This window comes from Mus caroli, chromosome 13 (genome assembly GCF_900094665.2).
Source record: "Mus caroli chromosome 13, CAROLI_EIJ_v1.1, whole genome shotgun sequence".
In the NCBI taxonomy this organism is placed as follows: Eukaryota; Metazoa; Chordata; class Mammalia; order Rodentia; family Muridae; genus Mus; species Mus caroli.
This window is the reverse complement of record NC_034582.1, coordinates 63,689,368-63,710,913: the sequence shown is the minus strand read 5'-3', so window position 1 is coordinate 63,710,913 and position 21,546 is coordinate 63,689,368. Positions and strand designations below refer to the sequence as shown.

The 21,546-nt window shown below is 41.0% G+C and overlaps 1 protein-coding gene across 1 annotated transcript in view; it reads left to right on the top strand.

Moving 5' to 3' along the window:
- Nucleotides 1-21,546, top strand: part of Adcy2 (adenylate cyclase 2) — a 389,152-nt gene that overhangs the window by 54,030 nt on the left and 313,576 nt on the right. The gene's annotated exons all lie outside the window — the stretch shown is intronic.

Here is a 21,546-nt window from a genome sequence, read left to right as displayed (position 1 = left end):
TGTGGGTTTCCAGTTTCTGAGCTCAGGTTCAACTGATGGGCTCCAGCTTGATGATAAGGATACTCACGGTCTCAGGAGCAGCACTGAGCTCCCTCTGTCATGTTGTCCTGATCTCTCCAACAAGGTGCAACATCTAAGGTGGCTTCAAGGAGAGATAAAGAAGTTGCAACTTCCAAAGAACTTGTAATCTTGAGTCCTGAAAGGGAGAAGTGGGGAGAGAACAGACCGTTGACCACATCAGGACCTTGGAGCCAACAATGATGAGATCTGGTTTGAGAAGTTCTAGCCCAATGTCCACTGATCCATCCCATTAAAAGGCAGTGAAAAGGGGGCTGAGTTCCCTTGAGAGCGACAAGTCGGTCATGGGGAACATAAGAGATGCCCACAGTCACTAAGCTGGGAGAAAGACCATATCTGTTAAAGTCAAATGAGATGCAACATTCATAAAAAAAAAAAAAAACCACCGAAGTAAACAAGTGCAAGACATTTTATTTCATGCAGGTTCCTCACTTGGGGCCTGGATTCCCTGTGCAATCTACACAGTGTGTCCTTGTAACTTTTGGCCTCCTGTTCTAACCCTCAGGGGTGCTGACAGTGATGACAGCAGTCTTCACAGTTAGACTCTGAGCAGGTCACTCTGATGAGACTCTGCAATTTCTAACATTCTGAGAGTACTGGTGACTCACTGAAGACTAAGTAGGTATGGGATAGAATACTGTTCTTGATCAATGAGGTTTTGACTAAAAAACTAATAGTCTTTTATCTTATTTATAAGAGTAGCAGTTTTGAATTATTTATGTTATACTTTAAATTAGTGATGATGGTACAGATGGTTTTGTACAACAAGGAAGCAATATTCTGCTGCCTCTCAGACAATGAGCTAATAGGAAATCAAAGGAAGGTTTTGCAAGCCACTAATGCTCACGTAATCTCAACTCACACATAACTTGTATGCTCTTTTATTTGTTCCCCCAAATATTTCCCATTATATATTTAGGAAAATGAGACTTTTTCCAGTGATCTTCTTTATCAGTTCTGGATTTCACTTCCAATGTCAACCAATTCCAACAAACATATTTGTGACGATTCACCTGTCTAATACTGTTTCTGTAGGAAGGGGAATACAGCAAAGTTTATTTTGTCAAGGAATTTGATAAGATATAATATGGCTAAGGCAACCTCAGAGGATAAAACAACACAGAAAAAACCATTTGCCTAAGAGTTGATAGCTCATGAATAAAATAACATGTGATTGGGAGTTAGCCGTCATTGTCTCTGAAGCGTCCTGTAGGGAGGAGCTCCCACTTAATGAATTATGCTTAGTGTCTGAAGGGCTGATGGAAAGCCACTTCATAAGATGATGTTGTATTGGCTACTTTCCTGCTTCTGTGATAAAATACCATGATCAAAAGGAGCTCAAGGGAGAAAGTTTATTTAGGTGATGGTTCTAGAAGGATGTAGTCCCTCATGGCAGAAAGGCATGGTGTGGCATGATAATAGGAACAGGAAGTCAGTTGGTGAAGCTACACATTCTCAAAGCCCACCCTGGTGATGTACTTTCTCCAGCAAGGTTGCACATTCTAGAGGCTTCATAACTTTTCTCAACAGTACCAACAACTAGGGACCCAAAGTGGTCATTCAAGCCACCATAGAATGGCTTTTTATAGGTATAGGCCAAATCGATTTCCAGTGTGTCCATCAGCAAATATTGTAATGATGCAGGAAAGTAAATTACTCCAAGACCAGTGGCTTGCTTCATGATATTGTGAGCATCTTTCTCACCAACGATTGTGCCTGGGAGCTAGTGTGTTCCAGTTGAGTATCCCTCCAGACTGCAGGCAGGTTTACATTATCTTTCCTAACCTCAATGCTTAGGAATGACATACATTTTCTCAGTGAGTGTCACCACACTATAAGGGCAAAACCAGATGTTCAATAACTTGGCAGGGCAAGCACATCCCCATAATGTCAACTCACTGTCAGTGGCAAAGTCAACCCGAATAGCCAATTCGACTACAGTAGGATATGAGTGTCAGTGGCTACCAATAGAGATGTACTAGTATAAACTTGAACAACCAGAGTCCAAAATCCTAAACAAGCGGGTGAGTCCTTAGAGCCTCAAAACTGAAGATCACTTCAAATATGTGCACATGCTCAGGACGATGTCTGTTGTTTTTCCTCCTGGCTGTCGCCTCAAATCCACATTCCACATTTTGAAGATGGTGTGAGAATTGTTCTTCCCAGCACAATTTGTCTTCAAGCAGGGAACCCTTTTTAGTAGCAGCAATTCATTATTGCTAGTTTTTTTTCTAAGCATGGGATCTGAGAACTTGGAGAGTAGCTGAGATTAAGGTTTGTTCTTATATTAACCCAAATAGAATAGATTGTGTTTCTTCTATTCTTATTTGAACAGTAAGCCATGAATTCTTGGCAGGACAGGTAACATCAATGATAGAAAACCACTATTACAATGGTTCTCAACCTGTGGGTCACAACCCTCTTGAGGGTTGAGCGATCCTTTCACAGGGGTCACCTAAGACCACTGGAAAACACAAATATTTACCTTATTATTCATAACAGTAGAAAAATTACAGTTACAAAGAAGCATTGAACATAACCTTATGGTTGGGGTGGGGGGAGTCACCAGAGCACAGGGAACTGTATTAAAAGGTCACAGCATTACACGCCTGATAATGGACAGAGTGCTCAGTTCACTTGTTGCAGATATTCCAAATGAGCAGCTGGGGACCCATGAGTGAGGTGTTCACACCCCACTGAGTCAACAATGTCAGAATGTTGCCGTGAGTAGAGCATCCTGCTTTTATTTCTTTAATCAGCTCTCATGAAGCTATGATTGTGTTTCTACATTGTACCTTTGGCACATCTGAGGTGCCATCCCCAAACTCACCAGACCCCAAAGAACTGTAAACCTAGCTGTGCAGAAGCCCTGGTCTTTGTGGACAAATGAAGCTTAAACGTTTAAGAAAGCAAATCTTACCGTTTTAAAATTTTGATTTGGCTGTAATTTCCTACAGAGTATTATATATCATTATGTAATTTTCAGATAAAGTGTGTTTAATAGATTCTCTTCCCATCTCACCTCTTCATCTCCCTCCCTCATTTTAGATACCCTCCCACTCCAGTCTTCTTTCTGTTTTCATAGGACATGTGACCCCTTCTTTTCCTTAGCTCCCCCTTTGATACTCTGGCTCCTTTCAAGTTGTGGGTTTGTGGCATCAGCATGCTTTGAGCAAACACCATTACTGTTTGTGCAACCCTCTTAAAAAGCACAAAGCTGAGGGATGAACCAGGCAGCATGGACTGTCTACAGAAGGCAGACTGGGAGCTCAATGAGGATGAATGTTCTTTAATCACTCACAGCATAAGAGCCCAACGCTGTGTCTTAGCTTGTCTGACCTTGTGATTAGCAAGGAGCAGCTGATTAACACTTGGAGGAAAGTCATCGATCTCTCAGACTAATTAATGGAAATGTTATTAAAATACTGGCAGATGAGAGTAACAAACATGTCAGTCCCCAAACTGTGTTTTTCAGCGACTGATTGATAATAATAGGTCAGTCGCCAAGTTTTCATTTCATGATTAAATGGCATTTGTAGTATGGCTGCTTTTATCATACTCACTGAAAAAGATAGGAGATCTTCAGTAGTTCAGGAAATATTTTCCTTCCTTACAAAGAGGTGCATGGTGTAGAGTAGCTACTGAGAATTCAAGTATTTGACATTTGTTCTATTGTTGGGAACCTTTGGGATGACAGCAACTGTTGGCAGACATATTTGATAATACTCCAGTGTTCTGAGATGAGTTTTGAACTCATGTTCTCTGCAGCTTTAGACCTCGCTTGGTTATTTTTATTCTTTTTGCCCCCCCCCCCACATACACACACATTTGCTGCATTCATGGCAACTCACCGGTAAGCAAATCATTCTGTTCTTCAAATGTGTGATATGGATTAGAACACAGACCTTCCAGTTCATCAATGTGTGCCTGTGGCTCTTCTCATTGGCAAGATTGATGCCTGAAGAGAGACCACTTGGGTGATCTAGGTAACCAAGAAACTGTCAAATCTCACAATGCATATAGAAAAAGAGGGTGCATCTCAGACATGTGTTGGGGAAGGGATATCTTAGTAGACTTTATAGACCTGATTGAACAGCTCATGGCCTTGAGATTTCAAGCCATCTATTTTCTTCTCAGTTGACTCATGTTTTTGTTAGGATCAATAGAAATGTGTCTTAAAAGAAAAGTTAAAAGGTAAATATGATTATATAGTTGGCATGTGAAGCCAAAAGTAGCATTTGTGCTTCTTGGCTACCATTGGGCATCTCTGCTCATCATCTGAACTATTAAAGCCTAGATACTATCACTGTGCTCCTCCTTGTCCTTCCCGTCAAGTCCACAGTAGTACCATCACCATCCCTTCCATCCTAGATTAAGTGGCAGAAGGAAGTGTTGTCCCATGCTGTAAATGCTCTGGCCAGCTCCGGTATGCCTGGGATGAGTTTTCTTATGTCCTCAAGTATTTATGCAAAGGGGCTCAAGCAAACTTGTGTGATATTCCCAAAACACAAAGCTTCCTTTATTGGAGGCTCAGACACAACTCAGTCCAGTTCCAAGGCCTACAGAATCTAAGGAGATGCACTTATGTAAATCTCCATTCGTCTTAAGGTTTACCCTGTCTGGGAGTGTGCAGAGCCAGCCTGAGGAAAGAGTGGGTATATTGTTAGCCCTGTGGTATCCCAGAGGAATGTTTATAGCAAGGGAAAAAAGTGCAGTATATTGTGCTGACACCCCCAGAAAAACCCATGGAGGTTGGCAGCAGGGGAGACCTTGTGTCAATGCATACGACACTTTCAAGGGCAGCGAAGGCTCGCACGAAGAGACATGAATGTCAGAGGAAGGTATCAGCAGCGGAGCAAATGCACCATGCAGAATGCCGGGTATGCTCCTATGCTCTCCATTTAAGCTTCTGCATTTGGGTGTGTCTTACACAATGCTAAGAAAATATGTGAGGTTTGGAATAGAGATCCAGTATGGATGTCTTGATCTTTCTACAGATTTGGGCTAGAGGTGCTTCAGAGTTGGATTTTACAAGTTTGGGGGATATATTTACACACATACACACATGTGCACACATGCACATGTACACATATGAAAGTATGGGGGGGGAGGGGAAGAAGAAATCTTAAGGACACAACCAAATTAAACACATTGTTTTCTCACATGCAACTTACATGGCACACATACCCTGAAGGTAGTAATTTTATATAATGTGTGTGTGTGTGGTTTTTTAAAATTTTGTAGTGTAGCGGCATTTTCACTGCATCTCATCATCCCGCCCAGGCATGGTGAGTGCTCAAACGGGATCTGATTTCTGATGCTCAGGCAAGGGATGCTCCATCTATACTTGTTACTTCACAGGCATCTACTACAGATACATTGTGTCTGCTGTCCATCTTCCCCTAGCAATGAATGTTGTTTGAGAGCTGAGGCTGGACAGAGCTAAGGTACAGCTTCTCCTGCCATTCAGGGCTCACTTTGTGAATCATTTACTCTTTTGTGAGGTGTCGGACTACACTGAGACAGCCATTCCACAGCTCTCATCCGGGGTCTCATCCAGAACTGAGTCTCTCTAGTTCCATGATGTGGTGGCAAACCTGACTGCCCAGCTTCTACCCCAGTGCCACCAAATGGCTTCTAGAAGTGTCGCACGGAATGAAAGTATCTTCCTCTGTGGCCCTGCCCTATCTCTAACCCATGATATAAATATACCATCAGTGTTTGAAGTCACTGAGTTCCAGGATGGTATGCTAGATATGGGGTATGTGTCAAGTCTGCTTGGGTCTTGGCATCAGAACTGGAAAGAGATACAAGTTCTGTCATTTAATACACAGTAAAAATAAAAGGAACTGCTTTAACATTTGACAGAACTAAGTCAAAATAACCACCTCCAAATAACAGGAGTAGGTGGCATTAGGGGGAGGTGTGGAGCGGAAGAAACTAAGGAATGTTGAGTTAGCAAAACTAATTGTGTCTATGATTTCAGATCTCTGTTTGGGAGTCCAGATACTCTATCAAGACTGTACCTGGGATCTCTCCACCAGTATTAAGTTTCTCTCACACTTTCTTCTCCATCCCATGTAAGCTCAGTGCAGTGTGTCCAGGTGCCTGTGTCAGACACCCTGAATTCCTCCATGATGTATCTTTTTTATCTCATCCTTCGTAATGTGCTTAGTTCCACATTCAGCTCTGGTGCATCTGGCTTCATTGCTCTTCTTAAAAAGCCTGCTTCTCCAAGCCACGGGCTCCACTCCCTCCCCTGAGAGCCCCACTCCTGAGAGGTTTCAATTCCCTAGGCACTAGTAGTTCACAGGTGTCCCCAGGTGCTGGGGAGACTGTAGAGCTCAGGCATTGCTAGGTATGAAGTCACTGGGAATGTACACCCCTCAGAAGAAAGCTATGGGATGTTTCTTTTATATTGAGGTGTAGATGACAAGATGAAAATGGGCAAATGTTAGCAACTTGACTATATGTATGTATATGATATATATACAGTGCATATATAGAGGTACACATATATAGTGCACATATATATGTATACATATACACATATACAAAAGAGAGAGCACAAGGAGAGTACATATCTATTCTAAATTATTTTGAACATGTCCTCTTCCTCTTAGCATGGAATGTGTATGTGTGTGTGTGTGTGTGTGAGAGAGAGAGAGAGAGAGAGAGAGAGAGAGAGAGAGGAGCAGAGCTAAGGTGTTCAGAGAGTTGCTCTAAAGTGTGTGTCAGATCACAATTTTAATCCAGGAAGTTGGAGGGACCTGGAAGTGGGGTGAAGAAAGCACCGAGACAGTCCCCATTGGCATCTGATGAAGAAAATATTAGCAGATACACATTTATTGTCTAGCCTCAGAAAGCGGCAAAACCGGGAGTCATGCCCTTTGAAATTGTTTTCTCTGAGGAGTAAGAACCCTGTATACACATATCATAGGATGTAATGCGCTCAGATGAAGTTCATCTCTGTTGAGGCTGAGATAAATTATTTGTGGCACCCAATAAATGTTTATCACCGATGCCTTTGAACATCCATTTCAGTGCAGTTTTATGTTTTTCTGAGCAAGTATTCAGAAATCGGCCAAGGTCAGTTTTTTCTCTCTTCCTATGGTCACTTATGGAATAGGATTTTATGTTTTATTCATAGAGTTCCAGGCATATCTGTAGAGGTCTCACTGCTGATACCCATTAGTTAAGTAGACAGAAGTTGAATTTAATGATGACACTGTCTCTGAACTATTTTTTGCAGACAAAAAAAAATGTAAACAACTGGACCTCCACCACTTAGAGAGTTGAGTCTGGAACAAGATGTTTAAGAATTGGGGAAGCGGGAGAACAAAGAACTTTGGTAGCAGCTGCTCTATCAGATGCCAGTCCACCAGCCTTTTCAAACTTGGTTCCCATGATCAATCAACTGGGGAGGTGAAAGGCAGCTCAAGCCAGTTGCCTAGTGGGACCAGGTGCCTGAGGCAGACAGACTGAGGCTCTGAGAGATGAGAGCAGCACCATGCAGCAACATTGACTCTTGAAACCACAAACACATTGGAACTTTCAAGGGAACAGAACCCTGAAGTATATACACTGTCCTTGCTATGTTCTCAGCTTTGCCCAAGCCTATTTTTACATCGGCACTTCTGACAATCACCGTGGCTCAGGATTCATTGTTCCTATTGGGAGCCCTGTTCTCAGGATCTTCAGTTATGTCTTCTCTTGAAAAGGTGTTTTCTTGTAGCCATGTGGTGCACCATTTTGTCAAAGCAAAATTTATGTGCAAATTGGCCCTTAGATGCCTGGCTGTGAGCTTATCCTGTCTCAAGTCATCCTTGGACGCCTGTATTTGGCAGAATTTCTTGATATGTGATTTTTTTTTAAGGAGAAAAAAAGGAATAACATGAGGTCTTTGTAACACAAATAATTGGAGTTCAAAGTAGTGGTTTGCTCTTACTTCCTATTTGGTTAAAACCTTGACAGGTCTGTGTCTCCCTCCTGGCTCCTCAGTCACTAGGAGCTTGGGATAAAATAAACCATTCCTTACAGATATTTCTTTAGAGGTGTGTTCTTGTGGCTGTTGGGAAATGTCTGATGGTTTAGTTGGTTAAGTCACTGCAATTGCTAGAGAATGCTGGGTAAAAGAGGGTGATGCAGCATATTATGAGACAAAAAAGGAAAGGGAATGTACTCCCTGTCTGTAAGTAACAGTTCTCAGGGAAGGAAAATCAAACATGCTTATGGCTTTATTTACATATTACAAAGCAAAAACGTTTCTATTGCCTCTGGTGATCTGGAGGTGGGGCTTATTTTATTGTGACAGTTACCACTGCCATCTAGGGATAGAATAAAACTGTGAATACATCCTATGTAACTTTGCCCGATCTCAGTTTAATCAAAAATATATGTGTACCTAAATAAAATAAAATAAACAGTTTTCCGAAGTACTTGCTAAAAAGGCCCGAGTTTCATAAGATAGGCTAGTACTGAAACTGAATAGAGAGACGAGGCACAATGATTATACAAACAGAGTCTGGAAGTGTGACTGAAGGACCCACTGTGAGGCTCATTTCGGAGAAAGTAAGATAGTGCTAGTATCCCAGCAGGAAGAGTGGATACATTACTCAACTTGGTGTCACTGTAACAAAATACCAAAGACAAGCTAATTTCTAGAGATAAGTGCTGAATCTAGCTCCAGTGTTTAGGGGTAGAAGACTAAACAGCATGGTGTAACCTTTAGCAGGGGCCACTTTGGTGTACCACATCCTGTTGGAAGCACGTGTGTGTATCATGTAGTTTCTCTCCATTTCCACATAAGTCCACCAGAAATGGATAACCATAAGTAACACAATTACTACTCAAATGTCCCTGAATGTTTTGATAGGATTTAATCACTACCTTCTTAATATCATTAACACAAGATACTGAGAAACATCGCATCCAAACCATAGCACAGAAGGGAAACAAACATTCTTAAGTAATGTTGTCAGGTTTCATAGCGATTTGACAGTTAAATGATGAATCAGACATACACTTTCATAAGCATGGTTTGTAGTTGCTTATTTTTTCCTTTTTGGTTGTTAAAACTTTAGCCTCTTTTGAAAAACAACATTATGTCACCAGTAACAGGTGTTAGTTGACAGGAGGAAGAACTTCACGGATTAGTGGTTGGAGAGTTGTAACTTTTAACATTGTACATTTTTTTGCTTGACTCAAAATCTTCTATTTGTCTGTCAGCTCTAGAAATTAGTCCAGGAGGGGAGGACCCAGAAGTCACTTTGGACTCTTTACAGGACATGACTTCAGACCACACATTTAAGCTCCTTCATGTCATATGCATGGAAAACTCTGCAAGCCAGACATTTAAGGCTGCTTATCTAAATAGCAACTTCAGGAAATGTCTGGATATTTCATGTCCAAAACAGTCATGTAATTTATTTATTTATTTATTTTTATTTACTTATTTATTGTTTATTAGATATTTTCTTTATATACATTTCAAATGCTATTCCGAAAGTTCCCTATAACCTCCCTCCGCCCTGCTCCCCTACCCGCCCACTCCTGCTTCTTGGCCCTAGCATTCCCCTGTACTGGGGCATATAAAGGTTGCATTACCAATGGGCCTCTCTTCCCAGTGATGGCCGACTAGGCCATCTTCTGCTACATATTCAGCTAGAGACACGAGCTCTGGGGGTACTGGTTAGTTCATATTGTTGTTCCACCTATAGGGTTGCAGACCCCTTCCGCTCCTAATCAGCCACACATTGCATGGCAAATCGTACCAGCATTCAGTGCTTAACCAGCCCAGAGGGGTTGGAGGGGAGATCAGGGGATCTAGATGCACCTTGTTCTCCTGTGAGTTCAAGGTGAGTTCAGTAGCTGACTTTGTATTTTCAGAGAATGTTTGGAAAATAATCCTATATTTTTATTATTAGAAAAGTAATCTGTATTGTCTGTATTATAAAGAAAAATTAGACCACTCTCCTCTCTCTCTCTCTCTCTCTCTCTCTCCCTCCCTCCCTCCCTCCCTCCCTCCCTCTCCCTCTTCCTCTTCCTCCCTATATATACATATACATATATATATATTAAAAATTACATAAACAATTATCAATTATTCAACCAGCAGTTCATAAATACTGTTGATTTTCCTATGTTGATGCCTGGAAATTTCTGCTTTATATGTGGAGGTGTAAACACTTATTTTCATGTATTTGCAGAACATTAAAAAAATCTTATTTATAATATGTGACTAGTTCTTGACATAAAAGTGTATAATCTTAATGTTACTCATTTAGCACTGATGGGACCATAGCTGTGCCTCATGCGTTAAAACGGACAGTTCGTTATTGTGGATGATCTGAGTAACTTGCAGTCTGTATTTTAAAATTTTTAGTACTTTTTCATTAATTCTGAGGAAGTTAATTGTGGAGTCATCTGAGAACATTTTCTCCTAGACTTCTTTATAAATCTTCATTGGGTCGATTCCAGTCTGTAAATGGATTTGGTATAACAACAGTGGTAATGCTTTGTGGGTAGCTCAGTGTGGTCTCTTCTTTGACTTTTCAGGTTCTGGAGTACTCTATGTAGTGCTGTAGTGCATTCTGAACATCTGCTTTGGGATATGTTCTATTTGTGTGTAAATCCATCTAATTCATTGAATTTGCATGAAAAATTTTGTCAGCTTTTTAATTTATGTGTGTGCGCACTGTTGATGTGCACATTTCAAGTGTGTACATTTCAAGCCCAATTAACGATTGATTTTAAAACCATGTTGTCTTATTTTGATTGGTGTTCTGCAAGCAAGCCTAATTACCCATTGCCCTTCACGTAGTTATAGTTGGCAGCTTTTCCTCAGCTTGTCACTGTGACTAAACCTTGGAGAATAATACATGACACCACTCGTGTGGTATTGATGGCATGTGCTAACTCCAGTGGATGCACACCTGGAATTTCAAGGAGTATGACCAGGATGCTGGATACTTTTATACAGAGTCTAGAAAGTATTTTTCCTCTTCTTATATCTCACTTCAATTCTGCACATCTTTCTTTTAGTATTTTATCTGGGTGCTTTCATCATTTGTATTTCTTGTTGCATGGCATATTCTTGAGAACGGGTTTTTCTGTGAATGTTGGTTCAGCGTTGCACATACCTCCCGGAAAGCTTTCAGAAGAGATGTGGTCACTTCCTACACCACTGCAATGTGAAGTTTAGGTTGAAGTCTAACTAATGAAGATTTATAAAGAAATCTAGGAGAAAATGTTTCTCATATGACTCGACAACTAACTTCCTCAGAATTAATGAATTCATGGAAGAATATTTACTTGTGTGATGTGTGTGTGTGTGTGTGAGTGTGTGTGTGTGTGTATGTGTGTGTCCTTCATGACTTTAATGCAGATGAAAGCCAGAAGAGGGTGTTAGATCCCTTAGAGCTGAGGTTCCAGGCTGCTGTGAGCCACTAGATGTGGGTACTGGGAATTGAGCCTGGGTCCTCTAGAAAAGCAACAAGTGCTCTTAGCCATGTGTACAGACCCGGTTCTTCCGTAGTGATGAACTCACTTATTCTGAAGTTCATTTTCTTCTGTTAAAATAAGAACAACCTAGTTTTTCTCAGTTAGTGGGTCATACAGAATGCTTTTCTCTTTTTAACTTTAGTCTGCATGTCTTTATATTTAAATTAGGTTTCTTATAGACAGCAAGGCATTGAGCCTTCTTTTTATATGACTCTCTCCTTTCTTTGGTCTGTTTAATCACTTACTTTTGGCATACTACGTTTAGATGAATGTCTATTATCTTGCTATCAATTTTCTATTTACTGTTTATGTTGTTTCAACATTTAAAAATATTTATCTAAGGCTGAAGAGGTGACTTGGTGGCTGAAGTCAGTGGCTGCTCTGTCAGGTGCCTTGGATTTCATTCCTAATGCTCTTGTGGCTGCTGATGAGCATCTCTAGCCTCAGACTCAGGGGATGACCTGTGCAGGCATCAGGTACATACAATGCGTAGGCATGCAGGCAGGTAAAACACTCATATACATAAAATAAATATGCTAAACATTAGAAAAATACCTACCTGTTGGACTTGTTGGTATATTCTTGTAATCCCAGCTCTCTGAGAGGCTGAGGCAGGGGCTTCTTGACTTCATGGTCAATCTGGGCGAGTCCTCAAAGCTCAAGAAACTAAATCAATGCCAATAAAACTCTTATCCCCCTAACTTTGATTGAGTGCGTATCATGATTTGGCATGTACTTTTCTTATTGTCCTTCATATTCCCACTCTAAACATTGATAGTGAATAATCTTGATTAAAATTTGCCTTCAAATAATATAATAGTACATCCTGTTTGAAGGCATGTGTATGTTTATATACGATGGTGTTATTTTCCATATCTTATTTTGCAAATGTACTGATCCGTAATGGATTGCCAGTATTTTCCTTGATAAAATAGAGCATTTATGGTGGTTTTTTGTGGTTTTTTTTTTGTACAAAATGTGTTTTACATTTTGTTGGTCATCTGGAGTTCTTCACTCAGTTATATAGGGCCAATTCTGTGAAGAGCTATGCTATGAGTGAATCTTCTGGTTTTCTTTTGTTTTGCTGTTCTGGGCTTGGAATCCAGGGCTGTGTGCATTCTGTGAACTTTCTGGAGGAAACAATCAATCCTGATGCTCTAATGCCAGCCCAGAAGCTTGAGCAACATCACTATACTTCGGCTGCAATTATAAAAGACTGAAGACATGGAATAAAATATTTCTTGATTTTTCTACTTGTTGGGTTTCACCCTTGAGATGAGGTTCATCTGGAAATGAAGGCTATTTTCTCCAGGACCTTGTGTAGTAAACTGTTGTTCATGACATAAAGGTCAGAAACACATAGATTACAGTTGACCTATGACCTCCTGTCTTAGTCAGGGTTTCTATTCCTTCATAAACATCATGACCAAGAAGCAAGTTGGGGGGAAAGGGTTTATTCAGCTTACACTTCCACACTGGTGTTCATCACTAAAGGAAGTCAGGACCAGAACTCAAGCAAGTCAGGAAGCAGGAGCTGATGCCGAGGCCATGGAGGGATGTTACTTACTGGCTTGTTTCCCCTGGCTTGCTCAGGTTGCTTTCTTATAGAACCCAGAACTACCAGCCCAGGGATGCCTTACAGCTGGATCTCATGGAGGCATTTCCTCAAGGGAGGCTCCTTTATCTGTGATAACTCCAGCTTGTGTCAACTTGACCCACAAAACCAGCCAGTACACCTCCCAAACTCTTTCCAGTTCCTTATTGAAGTGTCAAAAGCAACGGGAACTATTGGCAAAGGCAGGGCAATTTTCCCTTTAGACAATTTTAAAGATGGCTCGTGTAGTGGTTTGAGTAAGTATGGCCATCATAGACACCTATGATTTAGTGCTTGGACCATAAAGAGGGGCAATATTAGGAGGTGTGGCCTTATTGGAGTAGGTGTGTTACTGTGGGGGTGGACTTTGAGGTGTTTTACGTTCAAGCTAACCTCAGTGTGGCAAACAGTCCCCTTTTGTTGACTTTGGATCAAGATGTAGAACTCTCAGCTCCTTCTTCAGCACTGTGCCTGCCTGTACTCTGCCACATTTCCCACCATGACAGTAATGGACTAAACCTCTGAAGCTGTAAGCCAGCCTCAATTAAATGTTTTCTTTTATAAGAGTTGTTGTGGTCATGGTGTCTCTTCACAGCAATGGCAACCCTAACTAAGAAAGTTTTCATTGATCTTTAGTTTAAGTCTTTCTCTGTTTACTAAATAAAACATCTCTGCCTAAAGCACTGAACTGAGGCAGATCTCTAAAATTCATTGACTTGCAGGGTCATCTTTGTCACATCATTACCCTATTCTTCCACCCAATGACTTCAATAAATAGAAAAAATATTTACTGGCATTGATTATATGCACCTGACACAGTACACAGTGATGGGTTGTAATTGGGCACAGTGTGAAATGAAGCGTCCTTCCCTGGGTCATTCAGTGTCTTACTCCACACAATGCCGTGCCTAAGAGTTCCTTGGCTGAAATATAAATAACAGTGTTTAGCATTTCTTTACCTTTGTAAGCTAGATCATCAGCATTGTAGACCAAGAATCTCTTTCTGTCTCAATGGGTCTGTGAGGAGGTTGTCTTGGAGCGATGGGGTGGGTAGGAGCATCTTCTTACTCTGTCAACGGTGGATGCACTCCATGATTGTGAACTGATCTTAAAATAATAATTAACTCAGAGTTAGCTGTTACCATGATAGAAGATTTGAACAGTTAGGAAGTATGAATTCAGACCATGAGCACCGTGTGCTGTTGGCAGAGGGAAGAAGGAAACAGGGATGTACAGAGAAACATAGCCACTTGCCCTTTGGTCGTTTATTACTTTAACTTTTTATTAAGTTGGCGTTTTTTTCCTGACAATTTCATGCCTGTATGTCAAATGTCACAGGGGAGGTTTTGTATCTGCTTTGTGATTCAATGAGTTTAACCAGGGCTGCTCCTATGGGAGTAGGTGTGAATCTGTCCACCAAGCACGGACAGCTTGCTGATGGCTGCCCACTCCTCCTTTCTCACAGCAGCTGTCAACTGGGGAAGGCTTGAATTTTATAAGCCACTCCCATATCTGTGACTTAGTGTTGATGGGTCCAGTCTCATGGAGGCCCTGTTCAACATTTTTTATGTATATTTATACATATGTATGCCTGTGCACAAATGAATTGTGATATGTAAATTTAATGACTACTGAATATATTTAAATCTAATAGAAACTCCAATATCCATTGCACAGATGGTGGGCCTTTGTTGCTCGATTAATATTTACTGAACTCTTTAGATAAAAATGGAAACACATTTGATATGGTAATACTCTTTGTCAACTAATGGCTTGTGTTAGCCTAATCCTCGAAAGCATACAGAGCAACCTCTGCTCGCACGGGCTCATTAAGCAGAGCACACATTGGTGAGGTACCCTCAAAAAAAAATCTCTAGCCTAAAATTAATTTGTCATCAAAGCTGTATGCTTGGCCCTCATGTCATGTGAGTGTTTCACAGAGGATGGTGCATTTTATGTTAAGTGTGAGGGTTAGAGAAACCCTTCTGTGTAATGAGTGCTGCATTGCCAGTAGCCAAGGGTCCTGAGAGCACCCTGCCATCTACTTTGAAATCGTCAATGTTCTGATATTATACTAGTAAATGCTGCCTGAATTTATGACTAATAAGACCTTATGGAGTTCAGCATTCGTGTTTTGTTGTTTCTATGCTATGGAATTCACAGGAATTACAACATAGCAACAATGGTCATAAGACTGAGGAAGAACTGTGGGAGTTTTATATGGGACCTGAAGTAGGTTGTTCTATGCTTTTCTCATTAGCATAATTCAGGCATTGCTGATTTTAGGTCTTCAAATCCAATACAGTGATGCACAGAACAAAAAGGGTCCGATTTTTAAAGGAGCAATGAGATTGTCAATGAACTACAACATGGAACCCGAGGTGCAATTGATTTCTGCATTCCTTATCAAGCAGGTGCCAAGATTATTCAAGATTACTCAGGTATCAAAATAAATTTATCTATGAGTTCAAGAGTCATAAAGTGTCAGCCACCACGTCACAGCCTGCTGAATCCAGTCCACCAATGACCTCCTTGTCTGTTCCTGTGATGGCATGCTGTCTCGAGAAGTCAGTTTTTAAGGAAATTCTTGAATTCATGCTTTAAGGAGAATTGCCATGTTTCTGAGTCTATCCATGAGTGGATGTTCCTTCTGGATCAGAGATGTAGAAAATGATGATAAACCAGAAACATGAGACGAAAGAATCAACAGTTTGGGGTTAATCCCCAAGCAAACACCCCAGCTTTTTGATGTTTGAAGACTGTCCTGTCTAGGAGGGAACACTGCACTCAGCCTTAGGAAGACCAATTGCATTTTTCTTTTATATTATCACTAACCAGAACACCTAAACCATTTTGCTGTGTAAGCCCAATGAGGAGTGTGGGGGTGGGGCAAATTACTTCTGCTGGATAATGACCACTGTAGGGCAGTTCAAACCATTTCTGACACCACCTCAGATTTAAACGTGTTTACAATCCAAAAAGATGTCACAGTCTGGGAGAGGATGCAAGAGAGTGGCACTTGAATGACACTGCTCCTGAGCCACCCTTAACCAAGAAGGTCCCTGCAGTTGCCATTACCTTGAAAGGGAAAAGGAGTTGTCTCCAATGGAGTCTTTCTGGGTATATTAACCACACAGTATTAACATAAGGGCAAGCCCCAGACCAAGCAGAAAATTACAAACACAAAAGAAACTCAGTGGTATCTCTGTAGACTTCCCGCCCCCCGCCCCACATATTGCTTTGCTTGGGCTTTGTTTGTTTGTTTGTTTGTTTGACTGATTTTTGTTTTGTTGTTTGTTTTATTGTTCTTGATCCCTGGTGGGTGATACTGCACTTCCCAAGGTCATCTCCTGAAGGTCACTGTCAGCTTACAATACTGAAGAAACTGATGGTCATTGTTATCTCTTCTTTTATTATTCCTAATTATGGGTCCTCTTCTCTACCCAAAACTTAGATAGATGTGACTACAAACCTACTTGAAAGGCTTATAAGTCTACAAGAAAGACAGGCACCTCCAACTAATAAGTTTTAAAGTAATCTACCAGTTAGTGAAAGTTAGAGAAATGTCAAAAAATATCAATAATGTTTTTGATATATAGAGAACTTTTATTCAGTTTGGTAAAAATGTTAAAACCCCCAAAGAAGAAGAAATAGTCATGAATGTATAATTTACAGGACAAATAATATGTGAAAATATTAAGATTATTCTCACCAGTAACAAATAAATTCATAGAGGTGCACACTTGTATTATCCCTGGGCCATGTGCTAGCAAACAGCCACAGAATGGATTTTGCCACTTTTCTTCCTTAAGTCTTAAAATGCACATTTATTTTGACACATCAGCTCCACATCTGGTGAACTGTAAGGGGAACATAATTACATAAATGTGCAAGATGTGTCACTGAGACTTTGTAGAAGCATTCCATGGCTCAGAAAGGCCAGATTAAAAATACTCTGTGCTACATTAGCAATTGCTGGAGAGATTTATTGCTATCATACGTGTGACGCATCATTAAAATAATATGTATAGCAGAACTCCATTCTGCTCACAATAGGAAAGAGACAGCAAGGTAAATGTCCCAGTGACAACAGGAGAGCTGTTGGGTATGGTTGTCAGAGAGATTGATGGCACTCTTCTTACCTTATTCACCTGTGATTTCCTTAATAAACCTTTATTAGTATAGAGGTGGAATGATGAATGAAAAAAATGAAACATTTGTTAAGGAAGTTATGTAATTAATGTTTTTATATTGTTTTATAATTTTATACATGAGTACCATATTTATAGCATTTCTATTCCACCCTCTTAACCCAACTCCTTTATCCTACCACTCCTTCATGACGTCTTTAATTATTGTTGACATATATGTGTGTAAATATATGTATATGTATACACACATATGTATATACCTACAGAGCTAATTAGTGCTTCTTATATGTGTATGTTTAGAGCTGACCACAAGAGATTGGGTAACCTATCAGAGTGCCCATATAATGAATGTTCTAAATGTAGAAATACCAGAAAATACATGATTTTTTTAAATTATTAACAATACACTAAGTAAGTGGAATTTTGAGTTACTGGGTACTATTTTCTCTATGAAAGTGAGCATGCTCGGATTTTATCTCTTGATACAGGACTATATTATTTTGTTTAATTCTAAAATGTCTAACTTTATATTAATATGAATAAACATATATATGAATATACACATTCATGTTGATATATCTTCTACAAAACTTAACATAAATAAACACATCTACACATTGCCCTGTGCTGCAGAACAATGTTTCAGTCAACAATAGACCCTGCATCTGGCAGTGGTTGCATAAGATTACAATGTAGCAAAGAATCTGTCCTGTGCACTGATCCTAACACATGTGGTAGTCACATGTTTAACGTGTTTCTCCGGCTGCTGGTGTTAGCAGACCTACTAGGCTGATTGCCCTATAAAAACACAGTAATTTTAACAGTACCTCCCACTTAACAGTAAAACGAAATGACTATTACTAGGTTACACACTTCCTATGCTGTATGTTTCTGTCATTTAAAGTCAATCCCCATTAATAAAGTATGGGGAAATCAATGTGGTTTTACTCAAACAGCAGCCCAGTTTGTCTCCTATTCACTGGCCCCTGGAACAAATCCTCAGACCATGCTCTGTGATGGCCATGTATGTCTAGTTTGACAAACATGGTCGCAGAACATTTCTCAGAACTTTTCCCATCACTAAGTGATCCATGACTGAGCACACATGCTTGTCTGAGTTCTCTGATGTATCCCCGGGACTTGTTTTATAAACTCTCTGTGTAGTTTTCCAATGGTATTTTTAAAAAGAACTGTAAGAGAAGTTTGGCGGGGGGGTTGGGAGGTGGGAGGGTGGGGGTGGGAAGCTCTATGGAAAAAGCCAAGAGTTTCAGACAATATTTGGGGAAGGGCAGCACCCTCTTTTGCAGCAGCTGGCAGCCATGTGAGCAATTCCAAATGTCTCTCACACCTCCAGTCAGATTGTTACTGTGGGAACAGACCTCGTTTTTTTGTGAAGATGGGGGAAGCAGGCCTGCAGAACCACGCTCAGCCTTGCCTCGGTGCAACACTGATCCTTCGTTGCGCGTTCCAGCATGGAAAAGAAATTTTATATTAAAGAAAAAAAAAAACAGTCTTAGAGTATATATTAACCCTGTAACAAACCTACTTGACAATGTAGTTGTTAGATGTGACTTGAGAGAAAGAGACAATACTGAATGGCGTGGGGTCCGAGAGGGGCGTGCCACACTAAAGCTGCGTTCCTATGGAGGGGAGGGCTGCTTGGGAAGGGTTAAGTTCTTTGAAGAGAATAGTTTGGCCTCATGGTATGCAAGATGGCATGTTGCTGGGAACTAGGACACAGAAGTTGGCATGGGCCATGGGCGCAGGCTTTTCATAGGTAATTCTGGAGTGTTTAGTGTATGGGGGGCAAAATAAGTTCTGTTCCGCAGGACGCTTTGGGGTGATATGGATGAGATCCTGGATACGGACCCTGGTATGAAAGCAGCGTGCATCGAGGCTGCGGTTCCGAAAAGTAACAGCATCTACCCGCGTGACCTTGCTTGCTCATCGCTAGGCTTCTCTCTCCAACATACAGGGTTTGACGCCATGGGGCTCTGGCTTCTCCTCTGCATCAGCGAATTCGAGCCTTACCTCTCGTTCTCACTGCCATGTTCTCAGAGAAGCTGTCTCTGGAATGACCCCTTCACAGTCAGATCACTACACACAGGCATGAAGAAGGGCATTCAGGGCCCTATGCTTGATACCATCAATGTGCCTGTTCCTTCCATAGTCTCATTATTGATGCACAAATCAAGTCTTTGCTGAGCGATTGTTTAAAGGAAGCCTACCCTTTTAGAATGGAAACCTCCTCTTTTTCTGCTCAGATGCTGATGGGGTCTCCCCGTTAGGTATCATCTTTTGTAGACGATAATGACACACATGGGGCGTGGGGGTTGGGGGTTGTCCTTTCCCTGAACATGGCCTCTAAATAGCAAATCAGAGCCTTTGTTTCCCTAGGAACACAAAATCTTTGTTTCCAGTTCCACAGTGAGACAGGGGACATGACTGGCCTGGAGTCACATTCCTGGGACGAGGCAGAGCTTATTCTGCCTCTGAAAGCAACCCATCCAGCATGAGACCATTTTCCAAATGGTGATTTCAGTCATAATTCAAATTGATTCCTATCTTTGATTTCAGAACTGAAATATGCAGCCCCATGTAACGAATTTAGACTGTTTATTTAGATAGGCTTTTATTGGAAAACTGTAAGTGGTGTGGGTGAAAACTTGTGTATACAAAACACATCATTTAAAAAGCATTTTAGAATTTTAGTCTCTCCTGAAAACAACATTGGGATATTAATAAGCTAGTCTGTAGGTGGCTCTGCCAGGATTTCTATAAGGTGTATAAGTGACATTGGGCTGATCTGTGCCTCCCACTGTCCTGTGGGAAATGCTTTGTTTTCACACCCCCTGATTATGGCCATGTGTTTTCCAGCTCAGCTTGCCTCTGGAACTTCTGCCCCCACTGTGTTTCTCCTTCTGTTCTCCATGCTTTGAGTCCAACCTGTTTAAAAACCTCACTGTTGTGAAGATTTTTGGAAGGATTTTCTACAGTATACCAGAGGAGTATAATATTGAAAGTGAAAGTTCAGTAAGGCCTGCCCTCAACCCCCACCCGAGAGGGATTTTTCTTCTCAAGCCTCCTACTAAGAAGCCAGGAGTCCTGGCATCTGTTCATCCAGGGCCACAAAGACCTTGTGGAGGCCCCGTTCTCACTGCCACAAGGAGCTAAAGAGATCTGCAACCCTGTAGGTGCAACAACATTATGAACTAACCAGTACCCTGGAGCTCTTGACTCTAGCTGCATATGTATCAAAAGATGGCCTAGTAGGCCATCACTGAAAAGAGAGGCCCACTGGACACGTAAACTTTATATGCCCCAGTACAGGCGAACGCCAAGGCCAAAAAGTGGGAATGGGTGGGTAGGGGAGTGGGGGGAAGAGTATAGGGGACTTTTGGGATAGCATTGGAAATGTAATTGAGGAAATTACGTAATAAAAAAAGAAGCTACCTGAGAGAGGAGGGTTCACTTGGCTAGTAATTCCAGTGTAACTACCATCATGGCCCAGAAAGACATGACAGCACAGGCTTGAAGGCTTGTGGCAGCATGAGGCCATTTGTCACATTAGATGGCAGATAAGAACCAGAGAATGAAGGCAGGAAGCAGGGCCAGACTATCACCCCAATCCTAATGGTGAACCATCACCAGCCCTATCCTACGTCCCAGAGTTTCAACAACCTTCCCTAACAATACTGCATCTCGAGACCAAGTGTTCAAAGATGAGTTTGCAGGGAACATTTATCATTCAAACCCTAGCTGTCCTTTTCAGGTATTGCCTTTAACACAAAGATTCATGGAGGGACCAAGCTCTCACTCTGCCCCCTAAATTTATCTGGAGGCCAAACCTGTGACTGAAGCTCCAGAAAGGTTCCCCATGACCTTCTGTGAAGAATGAGCTTCTCAGAGAAAGCTCTACCCAAAAGAACTACAGGCAACTAAGGAAGGCCTGGAGTAGGAGAAATAGCCTTCCCCAGGAAAGAGCACACCAACTGGTTATCCAGTACCAAATGGTCAGCCCTGAAAAAAAAAAAATATATATGTGTATACACACACACGCATATATATGTATATATATATATATATATATATATATATATATATATATATATATATACCCAAGCCTCATTATACAGACAGTTAATGAAAAAATGCATGTATCTGAAAGATAGCAAGAAGGGATATATAGGAGGACTTAAAGGTTGGAAAGAGAAAATGATA